The sequence below is a fragment of the Saimiri boliviensis genome, chromosome 16 (genome assembly GCF_048565385.1).
Source record: "Saimiri boliviensis isolate mSaiBol1 chromosome 16, mSaiBol1.pri, whole genome shotgun sequence".
NCBI classification, from domain to species: Eukaryota; Metazoa; Chordata; class Mammalia; order Primates; family Cebidae; genus Saimiri; species Saimiri boliviensis.
Genome location: NC_133464.1, coordinates 51,402,345 through 51,425,211, shown reverse-complemented (window position 1 = coordinate 51,425,211; position 22,867 = coordinate 51,402,345). Strand labels below are relative to the sequence as shown.

Sequence of the window (22,867 nt, the reverse complement as noted above, 5' to 3'; positions counted from 1 at the left end):
AGCGCTGATTTTTGGACAGCCAAGGGTCAAAATGAGGCCCCTGCAGCCTTAGAGGTAAGGAAAAGGGGTGGTTAGGAAGTCGGAGCGTGTACATAAGGGAGATGTGAAGATACCAGATGCCATTTTTACTTGGCTTTTGGTTTTGTCCAGGTTACAGTGAATCTAACTGCCAAAGAAAAGAGTTAGGCCAGCTCATACATGAAGAGGAGGTAGAAAGATCTCAAATAGGAGAAGCCCTGGGCCATTCCAGACCAGCGAGAATTTCTTTCCTTATAAAGATCTCTGAAAAATCTATAATGTCCTCAATAGCTCTTTCCATAGCTGCCAAAGAAATATTCATTGATTGAATGGCTGTTACCAGGGAGTTCAGCCCAGTCACTAACTTGCGATTTCCAACTCAGGTCTTCCAACCGATCACTAGCATTTTTACCATGTCTATCACCTGTTAGGAGCATGGGGAAGCAAGCCGACAGCCCACAATGCACAAGCCACATAACAAAGTTCATTCTCCTAAATCTCAAAGCCAACGGCCTTCACCCAGACTCCTCCCACCAATCACAGGTCAGAGAAATAAGCCCTTAGTCCAGGTCAGCCTGTTCTAACAGCCCAGCGTCAGACAGAAGAGACCTAGGTTACAAGAAGTATGTCTGTCCCTGAACCTCTGAAGATATGATGAAAGCATTAACAAAGATAGCTAGCATTGCTCTATGCTCTATTGATGAGGGGAACAGGGATATTTTTCTATGTATTTCATTTGATTCTAAAGACAAACCCGTGAGTTAGCAAGGGTGATCATCACACCCACCAATTAGCAAATGAAGACATCAAGGGAAAAGAAATTGAGACTTGCTTCCCTGGTCAGTGTCACTAACCCTGACCAGCCATTTAAACTCTTTAAGGTCATATGGATAGTAACAGAATTGAGATTACAATCCAGGTACTCAAAATGCTAATTTAATGCTCTTTAGCCAAGCCAACCACTCTCTTCTCATTACTATCCAATTCTCTTCAAAAAACAAAAGCTGTTAATCCCACATTAGTTCCAGGAACTGTTCTAGGTTCTGATGAATCCATCAAGTCCACAAGAACTTTAGATACTAGATAGGTAAGTAAATAATTATGTCAACTGTACTTCCGATTGTAGTAAAAGTTCTTAATAGAAAAATTCTGTTTCTCTGAAGATGTCAATGATAGCAATGTTTCACCTAGCTCTAAAAACATGAGCAGGAGTTCTTGAAATACAGAAAAGGCAAGAAATATCCTAGCACAAAGAATAGGGTAAATAAAGTCACAGAAATATGACAACTTAGAGACATTGAGTTGGGCCCGGGTTGTGGGGCAACTGGAACTATGGAAGAGTCCTCCACAAATGAATAAAGACTGTTATCAATAACCTATTAAGAACAGAGCGTCAGGCTGCAGACACCATTCTAACTGGCAGGCTGACTAGAAATGAGAACAACAAGCCCCCTTTTTGCTTATTCTAACCTGTCTTCACCCAAGCCGACATCACCGTTCACCTCCTCTTCTACACTATCCAGGAGGCATCAAATGTAATTGAACATCCACAGCAAGTTCTATGTTTGCAGTGAATGGAGTCATTCATTCTGGCCACAGGATCTTCATTACAATTGCATGAAGCTTTCACTGTGGGCCGTATTATGAGAGTATGCTCGGTGCTGGCACAAGGAGAATTGCCTGGTAGAGCCAGCTGCAAATGTCATGTCCAGCTTTTACGCACAAAGGAAATGAGAGCTTTAAAAAAAAAAAAAAATCCAATGCCCATTATCATTATGATTCATCTTCTTCCCATCAGCACCAGGATGTCTCAGCTTACATTGTCTGGCTCTCGGGAAAGAGAACTAGGGCAAGGCTGAAGGGAAGGGTTGCCACTGTGGAGTCAGGGCCTCTCCTCTGAGGCTCCGGCTGCAGATAGCCACGCTTCCTGCTGACAGTCGAGCCAAGGTCTTCCTGAACGATGGCTGAAAAGGCCTTTATAAAACAGAATGTGAACCCTGGAGCCTACTGCTCCTGGTGGGAGTCAAAGAAGGGAACAGCAGGAGCTGCCTGTAATTTTCTTTGTCTGTGGTAGCAGAGCAAGGGAAAGAAGTGTCACAAACATGAGGGAAAGGAAATGAGAGATCTTTATGCTGAGCCACTAAATTCATTGGAGGCTGAAAACCATAAAAGCAAGTTCACATAAAACATCACTTGGCATTTCACCTGGGATGTTCGACAACTTTGGGTGCAAGGAGTTCTAAATTATAGCTGTCTCATCTGTAGACAGGGAGAAATGATCTTGTCTGAAAACTTGGGACTAAACTATGGGGCCCTAGGTGCCTACATCCTTGAGGGTCTAATTAGAGAAGCACTTTATTATAGAGATTTGACTTTAGAAAATGGAAGGAGCTGGTAAAACAGTGTCTGCAAGGCCATTGGCTTTGCATTTGATGCTGGAGCTTGATGTCTGCTGGGCAGGCAGTCTGGAAGGAATGGCTGGATGTAAATAAAATAGAGAGAACGAGGATAAGCTCAAACCACGTCAGTTTCTCACTGTCTCCTGCAAGAGAAGATGGACTCTTCTTCATAGAGGTAAATACACACCTGGACCAGGAGTCAGAGAAGCTGAAGGAGGATGCAGGGGAAGGCATAGCAATTGCAGGTGCAGCTGCTGCCTTAAACACCAATGAGGTGAGCAGGCAGATGAGCGGCAAGGTGTATGAGCCGCAAAAGCACCTGGTGGCCATGTCTCAATATTCTGAGCATAAAAACAATATGAGGGGCTGGGCACGGTGGCTCATACCTGCAATCTTAGCACTTTGAGAAGCCGAGGCAGGCAGATTGCCTGAGCTCAGGAGTTCAAGACTAGCCTGGACAACATGGTAAAACCCTGTCTCTACTAAAATACAAAAGAAATTAGCTGGGCGTGGCAGAACACACCTGTAGTCCTGGCTACTCGGGAGGCCTGAAGCAGGAGAATTGCTTGAACCCTGGAGGCAGAGGTTTCAGTGAGCTGAGACTGTGCCATGACACTCCAGCCTGGGCAACAGAGCAAGATTCTGTCTCATTCTCAAACAAACAAACAATATGGCTGCTGTTAGAGTTGTGTCCCCAAAGCTTGCACAAAAATATATCTTGTGGCACAGCTTAATTAAACAGAGAAGGGGGTTCTAGGAAACACAACACAGCCCTGTCAGTTCAACATGTTACAATGCCACCACATGCCTTCAGAATTAACTCATGACTTTAAAAGTAGATGGCGTATAGATGTTTTATTTGTTTCCAAGGGCTGCTATAACAAAGTACCAAAAACTGGGTAGCCTAAAATGAATGAAATTTATTCTCTTATAGTAATAGAGGCTAAAAATCCAAAATCAAAGCATCATCAAGGGCAAGCTTCCTCCAATGTCCTTTCAGAGCCCAGGGAAGAGTCCTTCCTTGCCTCTTGAAGTTTCTGGTGGTTGCCAGCAATCCTTGGCATTCCGTGACTTGTGGCAGCATGGGCCCAATCTCTGCCACTCTCTTTATATGGTTTCTTCCCTGTAACCCTGTGTATCATCCCCTCTTCTTATAAGGGCACAAGTCATACTAGATTTAGAGCCCACACTAATTCTGTATGACTTCATCTTAATATAATTAATTACCTCTCCAAAGACTGTATTTTAAAGTAAGTCATATTCTGAGGTTGTATAGGGTCATGAATTTTGTGGGGGACAGAATTCAATCCAGTACAAGTGTTATAAGGGAAAATCTAGAACAGAAAATGAACAAAAATCTCCAAACAGTGGGTTCAAGCAAAGAATATGGGCACTTATAAAAGGAGCGGCTTTGTTCCAAATAATTAATGTATTCAGGAGTGTGGTTATAATATCAGTTAGACCCTAAATTTGTTGACATTTGGTACAGAAATATCTATAAGATTCAAAGGCATGCATTTACTACTTTCTCATTCATTTCTTTTATTTTCTCATGGAGAATACCATATTATTCAAAAGAGAAAATCTAGGCTCAGAGAAATTAATATGCCCAAACTATGCCATCAGAAAATCTGCCGGGCACGGTATCTCACGCCTGTAATTCCAGTACTTTGGGAGGCCGAGACAGGTAGATCTCATGAGCTCAGGAGTGCGAGACCAGCCTGGCCAACATGGTGAAACCCGTCTCTACCAAAAAATACAAAAATTAGCCAGACATGTTGGTGTGCACCTATAATCCCAACTACTCTGCAGGTTGAGACATGAGAATCACTTGAACCCTGGAGGTGGTGGTTTCAGTGAGCCCTCCAGCCTGGGCGATCCTGTCTCAAGGAGAAAAGAAAAAAAAAAAGATAAAGAAGTGGTGGAGCAAGAAATTGAACTCAGGAGTGTTAGATTCCATAGGGCATGTTCTTTTATTACCCTTATCACGTAACAATAAATAACACTCGCTAAAATGAATGTTAGCAAACTTCTTCAGGCCATCTCTTGCTTATCCTTCAATGCTCATATTAAGCATTACACCTTCTCTGAAGACTTCCCTAATTGCTCAGGACAAAGTGAATTCCTCTGACCTCCCACACTGAGATTACAATTCCACTGTTGACGCCATTTCATTGTATGATGTTATCTATCTGTACATCTGTTTCCTGTCTTGTATGTAGCTACCATATCTTGTCACTGCAGCAGCCCCAGTACCCAGCCCAGTGCCTCGAACAAAATAGAAACTCAAATCTTAATTGATTAAAGTACTTCAAAGAAGGTACTTCATTTTATAAAAATTTCTGGAGATGTTATGCCTGTATCTTCCCCTTATACGCTGTTCTCAGACTTCAGAGATTCCAAAATCTTCTTTTATACCAAATAAAATACTACTTCAATGCAAATTTTTATTTTCTCTTTTCTGAGGATATATACAACTGGTTTTGAAAATTTCCAAAAAATATCAGGTAATTATGTCCATTTTTCTTTTCCTGGTTAAACAGCTCAATTGATAATCTCATTTTATGCTTTCTCTTTTTTGAGACAGGGTTTTGCTCTGTCTCCCAGGCTGGAGTGCAATGGTGTCATCTTGGCTCACTGTAACCTCTGCCTCCCAGGCTCAAGTGATTCTTCCTGAGTAGTCTCTCCTTTCCGAGTAGCTGGAACTACAGGCGCTCAACACCACGCTCAACTCATTTTTGTATTTGTAGTAGACATGGCTTTCACCTTGTTGGCAGGCTGGTCTCAGACTCCGGACCTCAAGTGATCCACGTGCCTCAGCCTCCCAAAGTGCTGGGATTATAGGCTTGAGCCACCGCACCTGGCAATTTTATGCTATTCTTAAAAACCCTGTTGCCTATGCTAATGAACACACTTAAATGTTTCTCATTTTATTTTTGATTTTAGGTCATTTAATAAGCTAAAAATCCACATTAACCCTAGCCATGCGTTCTATTCCATTTTTTCCCATGCATCTTCTCCATTTCCTGCTACCTTGTCTCTAACTCTAGGAGCCAGCATCTGCCTTCATTAGACTTTCTCAGTAACTCCCCAAGGAAATGGATCACCATAAAAACTACACCAAAGAGGAAAAACAGTCAAGGCAAGAGTAATTTGAGACCACCACCTGATTTGGGGCTCACTTACTCCCAGGGGACGTTCAACAGCTAAATTTTATTCCTATTTTTCTAATAGCCTTTCATGTACTCAGTCCTGTGTTATACACAATAGAGGCTACAAAGTCACAAAAGGCCAATGTACTCAAGCTGCATGGCCAGCTCTTGTTTCCTTAAATGTTTTAATCCATGCCCAGTGATGTCCTAGATTCTGGTTATTCAAAATGCAGTCCACAGACCAGCAGCAGCAGCACCTAGGAGCCTTTTCAAAATGCACAATCTCTGGCCCGTCCTCAGACTTACTGCTGCAGAATCCACATTATGACAAGTCTTATGGTTAATTCACATGTGCATTAATTTTTGAGATGCTCATCTCCGGATAATTGGAAACAGCTGTGAGACAGAGGCAATAGCCGTGGATTGGCATCAAAAGACCTAGGTTGGCTCTGCTATATTTCTACTTGTGTGACCTTTGGAAAATCACTTTGCATTTCTGACCCTCAATTCCCTCAACTGTATATGAAAAGTGTAAAGTGATTCAAGAGTCCCTTGCATCACATACTTAAGTCCTACCCTATAATTACTGAATCAGAATTTCTCAGAGGTTTACATTTTTAACAAGCTTCCCAGGTGATTCTCAGGCACATTTTCATTCGAATCTCTATAGTCAATAAACATAAGGAACAGTCTTTTCTATGTCAACATCAGTGCTAGTGATGTGTGTGTCAGTTCCAGTAATACCAAAAAGAGGGGCAGTAACTGGAATAATCTCTAAGTAACTTGACATCTGTACTACATTTTTGCTTCTCTCTTTAACCTCTATCATAAATGAAGAAGTAATAGCCTTTCCTTAAACTGAATCATAACAAGAGGATTGCTTTATAGGAGAACTACCAAGACTGGCAATCATTCTAAACTATTCATCCAAGACAAAGAAGCATGGTGCCTAGTGGGTTATTGTACTATCAGTGGCTATTCATTGCTCTTCTGATTTGTCTAAGAATACCGAAAAAGGTTTCCAAGGAGATGTGGCTTTCCACTTCTCCTTCACAAGATGTTCCTACACCTGGCAGTTAAATGAAATGCTGAAAACCAAATGCTTTCTTCTTACTGCTGTGCAAGCTTTCTAGATCAAAGAAATCTCTTCAGCAGTCCTATAAAGTTAAGTTAGGGAGTGAAATGTTGGAATTCAACATTTAGTGAGCCTCTCCTCTATGCTGGGCACTGTTCTAGTTATTCTACTGCTACTGATTCAGAAAGTTTCCACTGCAGTTCTAGCAGGCAGAGTTTATTTGCTGCATTTTCCAAATGATGATGAGAATTACTGTTGGACACATTACTGTTTTATGCATAGGTTTTATTCTGGGGTCCATTTCACTCATTAGAGTCTCAAAAAAATAAACCCAAACCCTAAAAACTAATACTCTCAGAGTACCTAAGTTACAATTTACTTACCTTAGAATCTTATTTATTATTTTCAACCTTATAGTGTCATGCAACTTAATTCATGAAATATTGTTTAGTGTTTGTTTTGCCATTTGGGCTATTGATATGTATGGTGAGCAAAGACTATACATCACTAAACCATAATAGCCTGGGAAGACTGTCTCACATTCTTCACAGGCTATACATAATAAGGTGAGTACAAATAAATGTTCATACCATGTGAGATGGAATAAAAAAACATGCTTCTAGGGAAGAGCCTGGGGAGTTTCCAAAGAAGGAAGCACTGGTATCTGGCTGCGGGGACAGGCATGGTATAGGAAAGGATCTCATTGTGCTGAGATGGAAAGTTGAGCACTACAGGAAAAAGCTCAGATAAGCAAAGGTAGGGAGGCTGGGAAGTTCAGGGTCTATTCCAGGCATCCCCAAACTCTTTACACAGGGGGCCAGTTCACTGTCCTCAGACCATTGGAGGGCCGCCACATACTGTGCTCCTCTCACTGACCACCAATGAAAGAGGTGCCCCTTCCTGAAGTGTGGCGGGGGGCCAGATAAATGGCCTCAGGGGGCCACATGTGGCCCACGGGCCGTAGTTTGAGGACGGAGTCGAACAAACAGTTAGGCCCCATTTGGTTGGTTTTGGTTGGTTGTGGCCAAAGAAATAAGCAGGAGAAATCTGCAAAGGAGAGATGATATTATGGAGATCCTTGAATGTGAAGCCAAGATGCATGTCATAGATTCAGAAGGTTTGGGAACTAAAGAGTATTTAGTTAGAGCTGTACTTTAAACTCACTCTGGCAGCACCGTGCAAGGTGCTTGGATGAGAAAAAGTCTGTGGACAGGGAAGGCGGCAAGAGTCAAACCAAAAACCCTGAAAGTAGAAAGGCGACTGCACCCCTGGGCTCTGGCCCCATGGCAGCATCTAGGAGTGGGAGCCTGTGACTCCTGAAGCCCAAGTGGGCATGTGTTACAGTGCTCTCTTTTAGCCTTGCCATCCATGTACAGCTTAAGTGTTAACCAGCTCAGTGCCCTCTTGGTACCCAGGTCCTTGTCCGGGTGTCCAGAAAGAATCAGGTCACACATGGACTTAAAAAATGAATCTGGGGATTTCACTGAGTGGTGGAGGTGGCTCTGCAGTTGCCATGAGAAATGATCCTGAAGCAGAACATATACACCTTGCCAGGACACTGAGCAATAGCAGGAAGGAGGGAAGCACTTATATCAACAAGAGGGAATGCAGAGGCAGCCACCTAATGTCACCCCAAACTGCATTTATACTCCAGCTTGGTTCCATTTCCTTAACCTTTTTAAATCTGTAAACTTATTTGTAACACAAGAAGAATCATCTTACAGGGCTGTTTTGAGATGTGATTGAGCAAACTTGTAAAATGCCTCATTCAGAGTGCTCCTGATACCTTGGCTTCCTCCTTCTCCTAAGTCCTCCTACTTTACAAAGCACGGTGCATGGACCAACAGTGGCATCATGACCTAGAAACATGTTCAAAATGTAGATTCCCAGGCTCCACCCCAGACCCACTGAATCTGAATCTGCATTTGGAATATTAACCCCCCAAATTTCTGCACATTAAAATTTGAGAAGTGTTACCCTAGGTAATCCTTCTAGAATGCTCCCCAGGTCTCCCTGGCTTCTCCCTGACTTCTAGCCTTAATACCACCTTTCCTTACCCTTCTTCTTACCCTCAAGAAAAAAAAAAAAAGAAAAAATGAAGGGAAAAAATATAGTAGAACCCAGAAGAACGCCTTATAACATAGAAAAACTAATTTTTCTTTCAACAAAATTGTCACAAGAAGGCATTTTAAAAATAGTTCTAAAATGTGAGTTACAGAAATATTTGAAGAAAAATGGCTTCCAAAGATACATTTAGTTAGCAGTTTCTCTGCTATGTTTGTTGCGGGGTGGGGATATCTCATTATTTTATCTGCACACCTGCAGTCAAGTTTTTAAAATGATGGATAAAAGGAAAATGCAGTGTTCTAGTGACAGTAGTAATCCAATTTTATAAGGCAACAATCAGGACCTGTGGCTGGGAAAGAAGCACCTTTGATTTTGTGGATTAAAGATCAAACTCGGTTCTGAATGCCTTTGCATTTGGCCACCATTCAAACCAAAGCTTTTAGGCTCTTGACATTATGAAGCAACAACACAGTCAAGGATCAAAGGATGGAGAATTCTCTGCATGTCGGGGTTAGCTTGGCCTCTGCCAACATAGGTATTCTCTGCATAACATCAGCAAACACAGAAACTGCTAAGCTGGTGGGCTGGCGGCTCAAGGCAGCAAAAACAGACATTCTAATTCCAAGCACAGAGAGGACAGCAAGATGATCTCTAAGGTCTATGCCTGTGAAGGGGTATTCATAATAAGGAAACAAGAGCCACAAAACAAACAGTCTCAGATCAACATGTCAAAAGTGTATCCAACATGGATCTAGGTCTACTCACAACAGTCCTCAAAATACTTTTCAAAATCTTTCTGGGAATATCCTACTGAATCTACTAACCCTGATAAAAATCAGCAACTGACAGAATATCCCGATTTTATTTCAGTATAAATATGTGAGAAATATGTAGATAAAAAGAATATGCAGTTGATTGAATAGTGTATTATAATTTTAGATTATTAGTGATAGCATCACTGTAATAGAGAATAAATAAGAAGAACAGTGACAGTCTCAATAACTTCCCAGTGATAAAGATAGGAGCCAAGGAAATACTGGGTAGAAGAGGGCTGTGCTCCATTAAAGGCTCCACCCTCAATCCTGGAAACCCACTACACTAAATGGGAACAGGATTCTTCTTTTCATACCGAAACGTTGCCTTTTGGCCTGCCGTGTTCCCCTATCCTTTACCCATATAACCCCCATACTCTAGGCTCCACAAGCAGATGAGCAGACAAACGAAAGAGCATAAGACCAGGAGAGATGGAGAGAAGAGAAGAAGCATCTGAATGTCAAGTGGAGTTTGGCTGAGGATGGTCAAAAATAAATGAACTAGGTAGTGAGCTGCTGGTCCAGAGAACCCACAGTATAGCAGACACGGACTGATACAGCTCGGTGACCTCTCCTTTAGGGAGAAAGGGAAGACTGAAGCATAGGTCTAAAGTTCCAGCTTTTCAGGGGACTACCCAAGGGACTGGTTTCTGTCTAGCCTACCTTGGGGTACTTATGGGACCCAACATAGTCTAGATGCCACTGAGGACAAGAAAGAGTGAGAAGGCATGTTTTAGTTTCAAAGAACACATGATACAGCAGACAGGTAACAGAGGAAGCCAGAAAGTATGAGCTTCTGAAAAAAAAAAAAAAAAAAAAAAAAAGGAAGACAGAAGAATGAAGCAGCAGCAGCAATAACCAGCTGATCTCTCTAATTGGGAATGCACATGCACAAGTCCAGAGAAGACAAAAATGCAAAAATAGATTTGAGAGGGTTCCAAAATCTCTAACCAGGCTGATTGGTGAAGATTTTTCCTTTTATGAAGCCAGTCCATAAAGACTGGGAGAGGCTGCTATTTTTCAAATGTGGGATACTCACACAAAGTTACAAAACCAATGAATAAACAAGGTGAAAAGTCCCAATTAAAGGAAATAAAGAAATCTCTAGACACCAACCCTAAAGAAATGGCGATATATAAATTACCTGACAGGAATTCAAAATACTCTTATTAAAATGTTCAGTAAGATTTAAAAAAAAAAAGACAAACAAAATGAGAATTTCAACAAAAATATACTTTTTATACTTTTTTTTGAGACAGAGTCTTGTTCTGTCCCCCAGGCCGGAGTACAATGGCGCGATCTCAACTCACTGCAACGTCTGCCTCCTGGGTTCAAGCAATTCTCCTGCCTCAGTCTCCTGAATAGCTGGGATTACAGGTACACAGCACCACATCCAGCTAGTTTTTTTGTAATTTTAGTAGAGATGAGGTTTCACCATGTTGGTTAGGCTGGTCTTGAACTCCTGACTTTATGATTAGCCTGCCTCAGCCTCCCAAAGTGCTGGGATTACAAATGTGAGCCACTGTACCTGAATTTTTTCTTTTTAAGCAAATAGAAATTTTGGAGAAGAATGTAGTTACTGAAGTGAAAAAAAGAAGAGTTCAACAGCAGTCTTGATCAAGTGCAAGAAAAAAACTAGTAAACTAAAATATAGGTGATTTGAAATTATTTAGTCAGAGAAGAATAAAGAAAAAAGAATGACGACATTAAAGAAAGCCTAAGGAACTTATGGTATCCTTCACACAGAACAGCAAATACACTGTGGGAGTTCTAGAAGGAGAAGACAGAGAGAGAAAGGAACAGAAAATTTATGTAAAGAAATAATGGTTGGGGATTTCCTGAATCTGGGGAAGGAAATGGACATCCAAGTTTTAAAATCTCAATGAATTCCAAGTAAGATGAATCCAAAGAAGTTAACAATGAGATACACTATAATCAAACTGTACAAATTCAAAAACAAAAGGAGAATTTTAAAAGCAGCAAGAGAAAAACAACTTATCACATACAAAGAAAGTCCTTGAGTCTATCAGCAGATTTCTCAGCAAAAACACAGGCCAGAAGGAAATAGGATATATATTCAAAGGGCTAAAGGAAAAAAAAAAAAAAACTGACAATAAAGTACGCTATGTCCAGCAAAACTGTCCTTCAAAAATGGAGAGATAAAGACTTTCCCAGATAAGTGAAAGTTGAGTTGTGGAAGTTCATCACCACTCGACTTGCCTAATTAAGAAACACTAAAGGGAATCCTTCAAATTTAAATGTAAAGATGCTAAACAACAACACAAATGCATATGAAAATATAAAGCATGCTGGTAAAGGCCAAAATATAAACAAATATTGAATTTTGTAATATTGCAATAGTGGTACATAAATGACTTTTGATTCTAGTAGAAGTTATAAGACAAAAGTATAAAAAATAAGCTATAACTATTAAAAAATATGCTAGTCACAATATAAAAATAATTTGTAATATCAGTATCATAAGGTTGGGGGAAGGAATGAAGGGCAGAGTTTTTGTATGTGATTAAACTTAATTTGTATCAGCCTTAATTAGATTGTTATAACTATAAGATGTTTTATGTAAACTCTATGGTAACCACACAGAAAATACCTATAAAAAGGCAGAACATAAAATGAAAATGAAAAATGTTATCACAAAAATATCAACAAAACACAAAAAAATTGCAAGAGAAGAAAAGAAAGACAAAAGAGCTATCAGACACATACAAAATGATGAAATGCAGTAGTGTGTCTTTCCTTATCATTAATTACTTCACATGCAAATGAATCAAATTCCCCAATCAGAAAACATAAGGCAGCTTGACGAATAAAAAACAAACAGGATCCAATTATATGCTGTCTAAAAAAAGACTCACTTTAAAGACAAAATAGGCCAAAAGTAAAAGGATTTTTAAAAGATTTTTTTAAAAAATATTTTTCATGCAAATTGTAACCAAAAGAGAAAAATGTTGGCCATATTTATCCAGGCAAAATATACTGTAAGTAAAAAACTGTCATGAGAGACAAAGAAAGACATTATATAATGGCAAAGTGTCAATTTACCAAGAAAATAAAAGAATTATAAATAGATAATTCAGCCAACATTACAGCACCTAATATATGAAGCAAATAATGACAAAATTGAAGGGCAAAATATACAACAACATGATAATAGTAGGAGATGTCAATACCCCAATTTAGATAATGAATAGAACATCAAAACAGAAGATCAATAAAGAAACACAGGACTTGAACACCACCAAGTAACAAATTGACTAGACATATATGTACAGAACATTTCTTCCACAGCAGCAGAATACACATCCTTCTCAAGCACACATAGAACATTCTCCAAGGTAGAGCACACATTAGGTCAAGAAAGAAGTATTAACAAATGTAAGAACGCTGAAAACATATCAAGTTTATTTTCCAACCACAATGTAATAAAGCTAGAAATCAATAGCAGAAGTAAAACTGGAAAATTCACAAATATCTGGAAGTTAAACAACACACTATTGAACAACCCAAGGATGGAAGAATGAAGTCAAAAGGGAAATTAGAAAATATCTTTAAACAAATGTAAAAGGAAACATCGCATTCCCAAAACTTACGACATGCAGCATAAGCAAGACTAAGAGGGAAGTTTATAATAGTTGCCTACACTAGAAATGAAGAAATATTTCGAATGAACAACCTAATTCTAGACCTCAAGGAACTAATAAAGAAAAATAAATTAAGCACAAAGTTACCAGATAAAGGGAAACCATAGAGATTAGAGCGGAAATAAACAGAAAAATGATTTTTAAAAAATCAATGAAACTAAGAATTTTTGAAAACTGATAAACCTTAGCTAGACAAATTAAAAAAAAAAAAAAAGAGATGACACAAATAAATACAATTGGAAACACAAAAGGGAACATAACAACTGAGACCACAGACAACATCATTACAGACTATTACAAACAACTATAGTCCAACAAATTTGGAAATCTGGAAGATATGGCTAAATTCCTGGACACATACAACTTACCAAGATTGAACCATGAAGAAACAGAAAACCTCAGCAAACCAATAACGAATAACGAGAGTGAAGCTTTAATAAAAAGTTGCTCATCAAAGAAAAGCCCAAGGTCTGGTGACTTTACTGTTGAATTCTCCCAAACACTTAAAGAAGAACTAATACTAATTCTACACACAGTCTTCAAAAACATTAAAGAGAAGGAACACTTTCAAATTCAATTTATGAGGTCTGCATTACTCAGATAAAGACATTACAAGAAAATAAAACTACAGGCCATCAACAAAATACCAGCAAACAGAATTCAACAGCACATTAAAGGCATCATATGCCATGACCAACTGGGATTTATTCCAAGGATGCAAGGATGATTCAAGTTACATAAATCAATAAATGTGGTACACCATAGCAACAGAATAAAGGACAAAAACCATGTAATCACCAATAAACTCAGAAAAAGCACTGATATAATTCCACATTCCTTCATGATTAAAACTCTCAACAAATTAGGTATAGAAGGAATATACTTCAACATAATAAAGACCATATATGACAAACAGTCAGTTAACATCATATTCAATGGTGAAAAACTGAAAGTTTTCCCTCTAAGATTAGGAACACAGCAAGGATGGCTACGCTTGCCACTTTTTAACATAGAATAATTTGGCTAGTACTGGAAGTACTGGCTGGAGCACTTAGGCAAAAGAAATAAATAAAAGGCAACCAAATACAAAAGGAAAAAGTAAAATTATCTCTGTTTGCAAATGGCATGATCTTATATGCAGAAAATGCTAAGGATTCCACAAAAAAACTATTAAACAAATTAATTCGGTAAGATTGCAAGATTCAAAATCAACATACACAAATCAGCTGTGTTACTATACACTAACAATGTCCAACTGGAAAAGGAAATTAAGAAAATAATACTGTTTATAAAAGCATCAAAAAGAAGAAAATATTTAGAAAAAAGCTTGACAAAGGAAAGAAAAAAACCCGTATACTGAACACTACAAAACACGGCCGAAAGAACTTAAAAAAGATACAAGTAATTGGAAGACATCCTGTGTTCATGGGTTAAAGGACAATACTGTTAAAATGCCCGTACTACTCAAAGCTATCTACAGATTCAGTGCAATGTGTATCAAAATCCCACTGGCATCTTTTACAAAAATAGAAACAATAATCCTAAAATTTATATGAAACCACAAAGAATCCTGAAGAGCCAAAACAATCTTGAGGAAAAATAAAATAGCAAAAGGCCTCACACTTCCTTGATTTCAAAGCATTTTGCAAGTTACAGAAATTTGAATGGTATACTACTGGCACAAAGACAAGTATACAGACCAATGGAACAGAATAGAGCACAGAAATAAACCCACACTCATATGGTCAACTGATCTTCAGTAAGAACACAAAGACTACACAATGCAGTCTTTGATAATTTCCTCAACCAGTGGTGTCAGGAAAACTGGCTATCCACAAGCAAAAATAAACTGTACCTGTATCTTACAACATACACAAAACGAACTCAAAATAGTATAAAAACTTAATGTAAGACCTGCAACTATTAAACTTCTAAAAGAAAACACAGAGGGGAAGATTTATGACGTTAGTCTTGGCAATGGTTTCTCACATGTGACACCAGGAACACAGGCAACAAAAGCAAAAATTGACAAGTGAGACCACATCAGTTTACAAAGCTTCTGTGAAGCAAAAGAAACAGTCGATAAAATGAAAAGGCAGTTTATGGAAGAGGAGAAAGTATTTGCAAGCCATGTATCTAACAAAGGGTTAATATCCCAAATATATAAGGAACACCAGCAACTCAATAGGAAAAACCAATCCTATTAAAAACTAAGCAAAAGAGTTGAATGGACATTTCTCCAAAGACATACGAACAGCCAACAGGAATATGAAAAGGTGCTGAGCATTACCAGACATCAAAGAAATATAAAACTACAATGATATATCACCTCACACCTATAAAATGTAAATTTTTAAAAAGAATATAGGCGGAGGTGGGCAGATCACCCGAGGTCAGGAGTTCGAGACCAGCCTGGCCAAAGTGGTGAAACCTCATTTCTACCAAAAATTCAAAAACTTAGCCAGGTGTGGTGGCACATGTCTGTAGTTCCAACTACTCAGAAGGCTGAGGCAGGATAATCACTTAGAATCTGGGAGGCAGAGGTTGCAGTGAGCTGAGATCATGCCACTGCACACTCCAACCTGGGTGACAGAGCAAGACTGTCTCAAAGGAAAAAAAAAACAATGTAACGGTAAACCAAGATGTGGAAAAAGTGGAACCCTTGTGCACTGTAAGGAATGTAAAATGGTAGAAGCCACTATGATGAAAATCTAAAAATAGAATTATTGTATGATCCAGCTTTCTGAGTATTTATTCAAAAGAACTGAAATCAGGATCTCAAAGAGATATCTGCAGTTCCTTGTTCACTGCAACATTTTTCACAATAGCCAAGATGTACAACCACCTAAATGTTCATCAATGAATAAATGGACAAAAAAATGACATATACATATAACTAAATTTTATTTGGCCTTAAGAAAGGAAATCTTTTCATATACTACAACATGGATAAACCTTCAGGACAGTATGCTAAGCAAAATAAGCCAATCATAGAAGGACAAATATCACGTCATTCCACTTACATGAGGACTCTAACTCATCAAAGCAGAAAATAGAATGGTGGCTGTCAAGAGCTGGGGTGACAAGAAATGGGGAGATGCTTTTCGAGAAGCATAAAGTTTCAATCATGCAAGATGAAAAAGTTCTAGAGGTCTGCTGAACATTATGCTTATAATTAACAATATTGTCCTGTATGCTTAAATATTTGCTTAAGACAGATCTCGTGTTATATATTTTGTATCACAATTAAGAGAAAGTAGGTATGTTAAAATTGAAAATAAGAACCAAATCAGTGGAAAGATTTACAGTAGTATAAATTTTGCTTCTAGACCTATGGCCAGTCACAGTTCAAAACTGCTTTTGGTTTTGTTTTTCAAAGTACATTCCATAATTTTCCATAGCAATTCCTCTATTACCCTTAGGAAATTTCTCTTTAAATGTGTCCTAACTCTGTCATTAAATACAGCATTTGTTTCTTAAGTTTAAATATAAATATTTTATTTGGTACTTGTCCATACCCCTGGGATTTGTGTGTGTGTACTTTTCATTCCTTATACCACTAATTTTTTTTTTAATGGCTCTGAGACTCTCCTTGTTATTGTCCAGCAGATTGATGATCCTTAAACTTTATTATGTTCTTGAGGCCAGGAGTTCGAGACTAGCCTGGCCAACATGGCAAAACCCTATCTCTACTAAAAATACAGAAGTTAGCCCAGCATGGTGGCTTATGCCTGTAATCCCAGCTATTCAGGAGGCTGAGGCAGGAAGATCACTTGAACCCAGGAGGTAGAGGTCAGTGAGCCAAGATTGTGCCACCGCACTCCAGTGTGGACAACAGAGTGAGCCCCTGTCTAAAACAACAACAACAACAACAACAACAATAAAACACACTTCATTATGAAATAACCAATGCAGCCAGCAAGATAGTTATCTCGTCAGATTTTATTTTCTTGGTTATACTTTTTACTTTGCTATGTAGGCCTTGCCTTTCAAATGCCAGGAATTATATTCAATTTACTTCTTCTATCTACATGTAACTATATGAATTTAAATTTAAATTAATTAGAATTACATAAAATCTAAATTTCAGTATCCTAGTCACATTAGCCACATCTGAAGTACTTGATAGCCACATGTGGCTAGATTACTGTACTGGACAGGACAGATACAGAACATTTTTATCACTGCAGAAAATTCTACTGGAGGCCCTGTTCTAGAGATCCTACCCTTACCCTCCAAAATGTCTACTCCTTGTTAGCATATTAGCAGAACACTGCCTCTAAAGAAATCTTACACCTCTCATCTGAAAAGTGAGGATTACACTTTTACGACTCAGGAAAGAGGACTGACCCACATTTCCTTTGAGGTTCCTTACCAGTATGATAGCTTCATTTCTATGAATCCACTAAAACCTGACCCTAGGGATCAGAAAGATAACTCTATTATAATAATGTTTCTCTGGAAAAAAAGTCAAATTTGAATGACATCATCTCAATTCACAGCTTCTCTGCCAAGAATATAACCTACTTAAGTGGAGGAACTGCATTCTAGCTCTACAAATTCCTTATTAGGTCCAATATGGCAGGTGGTACTTAAACCATATCAGTTTTTTCACACCCCAGCAGGCCTTGAAATCACTGTGATAAGAGAATCAGCCTCTCTAAGAAGGGTCACAGCATGCCTATAAGAAGACATCTGGGAAGCAGAACATTTATTTTAAAATGCAAACTACGTAGTCTTGTAAGCAATTAATTGGGAAACATAAGTTGTATTTGAACTAAAACGGAACCTTTGATTACACTTAATGTCAGCTGGATGATTAATGTATAAAGTGTTTGTTGTTTACTAAACAAAGGATTTGTCTTTTTTTTACCATCTGAAAAATTTTGTCTAAAACACTTCTTTTCAGAGATGTGATCATTTCTTTGGCACTTACTGGACTGTTAAATTGAATTCATGCTGTCCTTCCAGTTTCCCAGCCTACTAAGGAAGTATGAAAATGGGAACTGATGAGCAAGGCCTGGACATGTTTCCACATCTACTGTGTTCATGTCTGTTAATGTAAGTCAGCCCTGCACAGAGATTGACCACCTGGACCAAGATAAAGGGCGAGCGATATACTTTGCTGCTTGGGCAACTTTCCCTCCATGTCTGAAACAGAGTAAGTTTCCTGAGTTGGAATATTATTCATTTTTTATCACAAACCTTGTTGAGATCAATATATTATATCAGAAACCATGTAAAATACACAGATGCATTTAAATGACAATAATTCCCAATGCAAAATATAACAGGAAAGATTATCAAACCACTCTCCCACTACCATTAAAATTTTTTTCCCTTTTCTTTTTTTTTTCCCCTTTTTCTTTTGAGATGGAGTCTCACACTCTTGCCAGGCTGGAGTGCAGTGCCATGATCTCGGCTCACTGTGACCTCCGCCTCCTGGGTTCAAGCTATTCTCCTGCCTCAGCCTCCCAAGTAGCTGGGATTACAGGTGCACGCTACCACACCCAGCTAATTTTTATATTTTTAGTAGAGACTGGGTTTTACCAAGTTGACCAGGATGATCTTGATCTCTTGACCTCATGATCCACCTGCCTTGGCCTCCCAAAATGCTAGGATTACAGGCATGAGCCACTGCACCTGGACTACCCTTCAAGTCTTAATCTTGACTGTAGGTTTTCCTGAGGAGAGAAAATGAATTGGTGGGGGAAGTGAGTGATTTTCTCCATCCCTTCCCTAACTTTCCTAATCTTTAATTGTGCCAATTCAACTTCATTGTGTTATTCTTGACCTTTTGCCTCATGAGGAACCAGAAGTTTGTAAGTACATAGAGGAAGCAGTGGGTTTTTTTCCCTGAGGCTCATCAGCCTCCAGAAAATAAAAAGCAAAATTATATAAATACCTGCATTTTTTTCTTCGGAGGAGATTAATAGCTTTCATTAGGTTTTGAAAGAAGTCCATGATCCAGAGAAGACTAAAAAGTCTCCATTTTGATAGATTTGGAATAGAATCCACTCATGGATGAAGTTACTGCCTCTGCCACTAGTGGGGGCAGTGAGTGGGTACCACGCAGCAGCTAGAGTTCTGTAAGAAAGAACAGAACCTGTGTGCTGAAGTCAAGAGCCCTTCTCTCATTGCAGCTTTTAATAGCTGAGATGTGATGACAAAACTGGTGATAGACTTTAAGTCAGGTGATTCTGTGATTTATAATGAGAAATACATATTTGGTCTGTATTCTCATTTCTGGCACACAGCTCCTAAAATACTCATCATTTCCTAAGTGATAAGAGCTATGAAAGTATCTTTGGTTCTAATCTTTGGTTCTTTGTCTGGGGTTCCTAAAAGAGCTCTAGAGTATCTCTTGTTATTCATACGAAGCCTCTTTCAACCACATCCAAGTTTATATTAATGAGGTGATTTTTCAAAAGCCCCTAGAAAATCACTGGATGGGGGCTAGATGCCAGAGGAATTAATCATGTGATTTAGAAGGTTAGAACTTTACCCCCTACCTCTAAGGGGCAAGAAGCTGAAGCCTGAATTGATCATCAGTGGTCCGTGATTTCATCAATCATGCCCATAGAATGAAACGTCCATGAAAACTCAAAGGCACAGGGTTTAGAGAGCTTCTGTGTTGGTGGTGAAGGAGAATGGCATGTCCAGGGTGAGCACAGAAGTTCCGTGTCCCTTCCTCCACGACTCGCCCTTTGCATCTCTTCCAATTAGCCGTTCTTGAGTTAAGTGGGAAATGTAAATAAATGTTTTGCTGAGTTTTGTGGGCCATTCTAGCAAATCATCAAATCCAAAGAGGACATCACAGGAACCTCTGATTTATAGCTAGTCAGTCAGAAACACAGGCAACAGCCTGGACCTGTCAGTGGCCTGAAGTAGAGGCACTCTTACGGCACTGATCCCTTAACCTGTGGGATTTGATGCTATATCCAAGTAGAGTGTGTCAGCATTGAGTTAAATTGTAGGATACACAGTTGGTGTCCACAGAGAATTAGAGAATTACCTGGTATGGAAAACCCACACATCCGGTGTCAGAAGTAAAGTACTGAGGGTAGTAGAGGAAAAAAACTGTTTTCTTTGGTTGGTGGAGAGAAGGAAATCGTTCTCTCTTACAGCCCCAAAAGATGAACTGGTGACATGCCAGAGCTCTGACTGCAGTAACATCCACCATTATTTGTTAATACACGTTCTTCCATTTAATCTTAATAATCCTTCAAAGTGGTATGATTACCCCATTAAAAGGTGAGAAAATCAAGGCGCAAACTGGCTAATTCATTCAAGATGACAAAGTTACAACATTGCAGAACCAAAATTAGAGCCCAGGTCACTCTGATTCAAAAAGCTTGTTCATTAATACTGCCCAGCTAAGATTATCTGTCCAGATTCTAGGAATGGACCTTTAATTCTATCACCTCACCTAAATCTGAAAAGGTAGCACATCTCATGATTTCTCCAGCAGGGCCAAGCAAGGCTAATTTTAGCAGTCTAATGAGAAAGGATTAAGGTACTTCCTGTTAGACAGTCAACACAAGTGGCTCTCATTAGCAACAATAAAAACCCAGCTTGTTCCATCGGCAAGAGTAGCAGCCTCCGCTCTCTTTTGTAATTCTCAGCTGGGTTGCCCCTTTAAGAAGCTTAGCCCGCATAGTCACAGTCACAGATCCTCTAAATCAAAATCTTTTTTTAAAAACACCCAGGAGCGATCCCTAACTACCAAGGAGTAAGACATCCTTTCAGGAAAGGACATTGACGAGGTTTATCTGAATGCCAGCAAGTTTCACCTAGTCAAGAGAAATCCATCTAGAAAAGTGCTTTTATACAATTTGTGCATTGTATTCAATTCAACCTTTATTTACAGTTGCTCTATGTAGGAATTGTGCAGAGCGCAGCAGAAGAAGTTAAGATGTACAGAATGAGATGTTCTCCACTGGAGGTTCACACTTCATTGGTAGAGACAGATGCACACCCAATATGTATAGTGCAGCAGACAGTACTAAGTTAGAAAATTGATTTCCAACCAGAGTGCGAGACGAGAATGAGAGAGGGAGACAGGGATTCTAATGGCCGGTCAGGGTAGAGACTAATCTGAGAAGAGCTTGTGGAGAACGTGGGCTCAGTGGATAAATAGGGCAAGTAAGATGTAGATGAATACCATGACATGGTGAAAGCCCCATACAACTGTATACCTCAACCATACCTCGGCTTTCTGTTGAAACTGCTCTCTGTGACCCTAATGTGACAGGCAAGCAGTCCAAACCCGTGCCATCTTGGCCCCTGCGACTTGTAATAAGTAACTAAGATCTGTAATTTCCACCACTACCCAATGTGTAAACTAACGCTTATCTTGACTTCTGCAAACCACTTAAGTAACAATCAGAGTGACAAAAGTCCCCTGGCCCTTGGAATGTCTGGAGCCCCTCACCCTCATCTCTGCCCAGGAGGTGATTTATGGAATCCACTGGCCCTCAGAATGTCTGAAGGCCTTCAGCCCCACCCCTGCCCCTCACCCTCACCCCCGAGGTGGTTTATGGGCATAAAAGGACTTGACACCCTCCTTTCGGGGTCACAGGTTGGAGAGACGCGAGTCCTCCATGGCCGCCGGCAACAAAGACCCTATAATTTGCTATACTTTCGTCTTGGCGTTGACTTTCTATGCTCGCTCCAGTACAACAATACTAGCGTCCCAAAAGCATAGAAGCAGAGGTTGTGCATGTATCTGGAAAAACAACAATGTCTTGGGAAGGCCAGAGAGTAGACTGACAGGCCCGTCCTGCAGAACCTTGCCATTCAAAGTGAGGTCAAAGGCAGAGCATCCTCAGAAACACCTGGAAACTCTGACATGCAAAAAGCCCAGGCTCCACCCTGGCCCGAATGCATTAGGATCTGCATTTTTACAAGATCCCCAGGTGATTCTTATGCACATGAAAGTCTGAGAAACCTTGCTGCAGACAATGGGGAGCCATTGGAGGTCCCTGGGAGAGAGGAGTAATCTGCTGTTAGATATGCCTGGGAAATGCAACTTTAGGAAGCAGAGTAGAGGGCACATGGAATGACCAAACAAATGAACAGTTATTCGACCAACCAAGATCTTTTAAAAATTTGAATGTTAAGTGTTACAGCTCTTTTAGAATTGGTCTTGCAGGTTTTCTGATTTGCACTAGAAAAACCATAGAAAGTGAAAATAGAAAATAATGTGAATAGTCATCTATTAGAATAATGATTAATAAATGATATCCCTGTACTCATAGCTCCATCATATTTGACTGTAAGGTAATTAGGATATTAATTTTTAAATGCAATTTATTCATTGGATGGGAGGAAAAGGAAGTAAAATCAGGTTGTGGCCAAAAATAACATATTTTTTCAGTTTAGTTCACTATCTGGAATCTATGTAACCATGCTGTTTGATTTTAGACTGTTCAAAATTTTTAATACTCTCTGAAATCTGATGGTCAAGGACCCTGTAATCCAAGATAAGATTGATCAGGCCCAGCGCCTTAATTCCAGAATACTCTCTAGCAACTCATACACCCTCCCCCATTCCCCAAACACCCATTTTGAGATAGCCAGGGTAATTTTCTTCATTTCCTGCCCAGACAGCTGTGGAATGTTGTAATTTATTGTTAGGCAGCTGCAGCAATCCTCCTTAGAAAAGGATACATCTTGTCAA

General features: G+C 39.4%; 1 non-coding gene across 1 annotated transcript; it reads left to right on the top strand.

Moving 5' to 3' along the window:
• Window positions 1-22,305: 22,305 nt before the first annotated feature.
• On the top strand, window positions 22,306-22,368 carry LOC120365819 (U7 small nuclear RNA). The gene has a single exon (XR_005580664.1). It is a non-coding gene; the product is annotated as a U7 small nuclear RNA (small nuclear RNA).
• The last annotated feature ends 499 nt before the right edge of the window (window positions 22,369-22,867 follow it).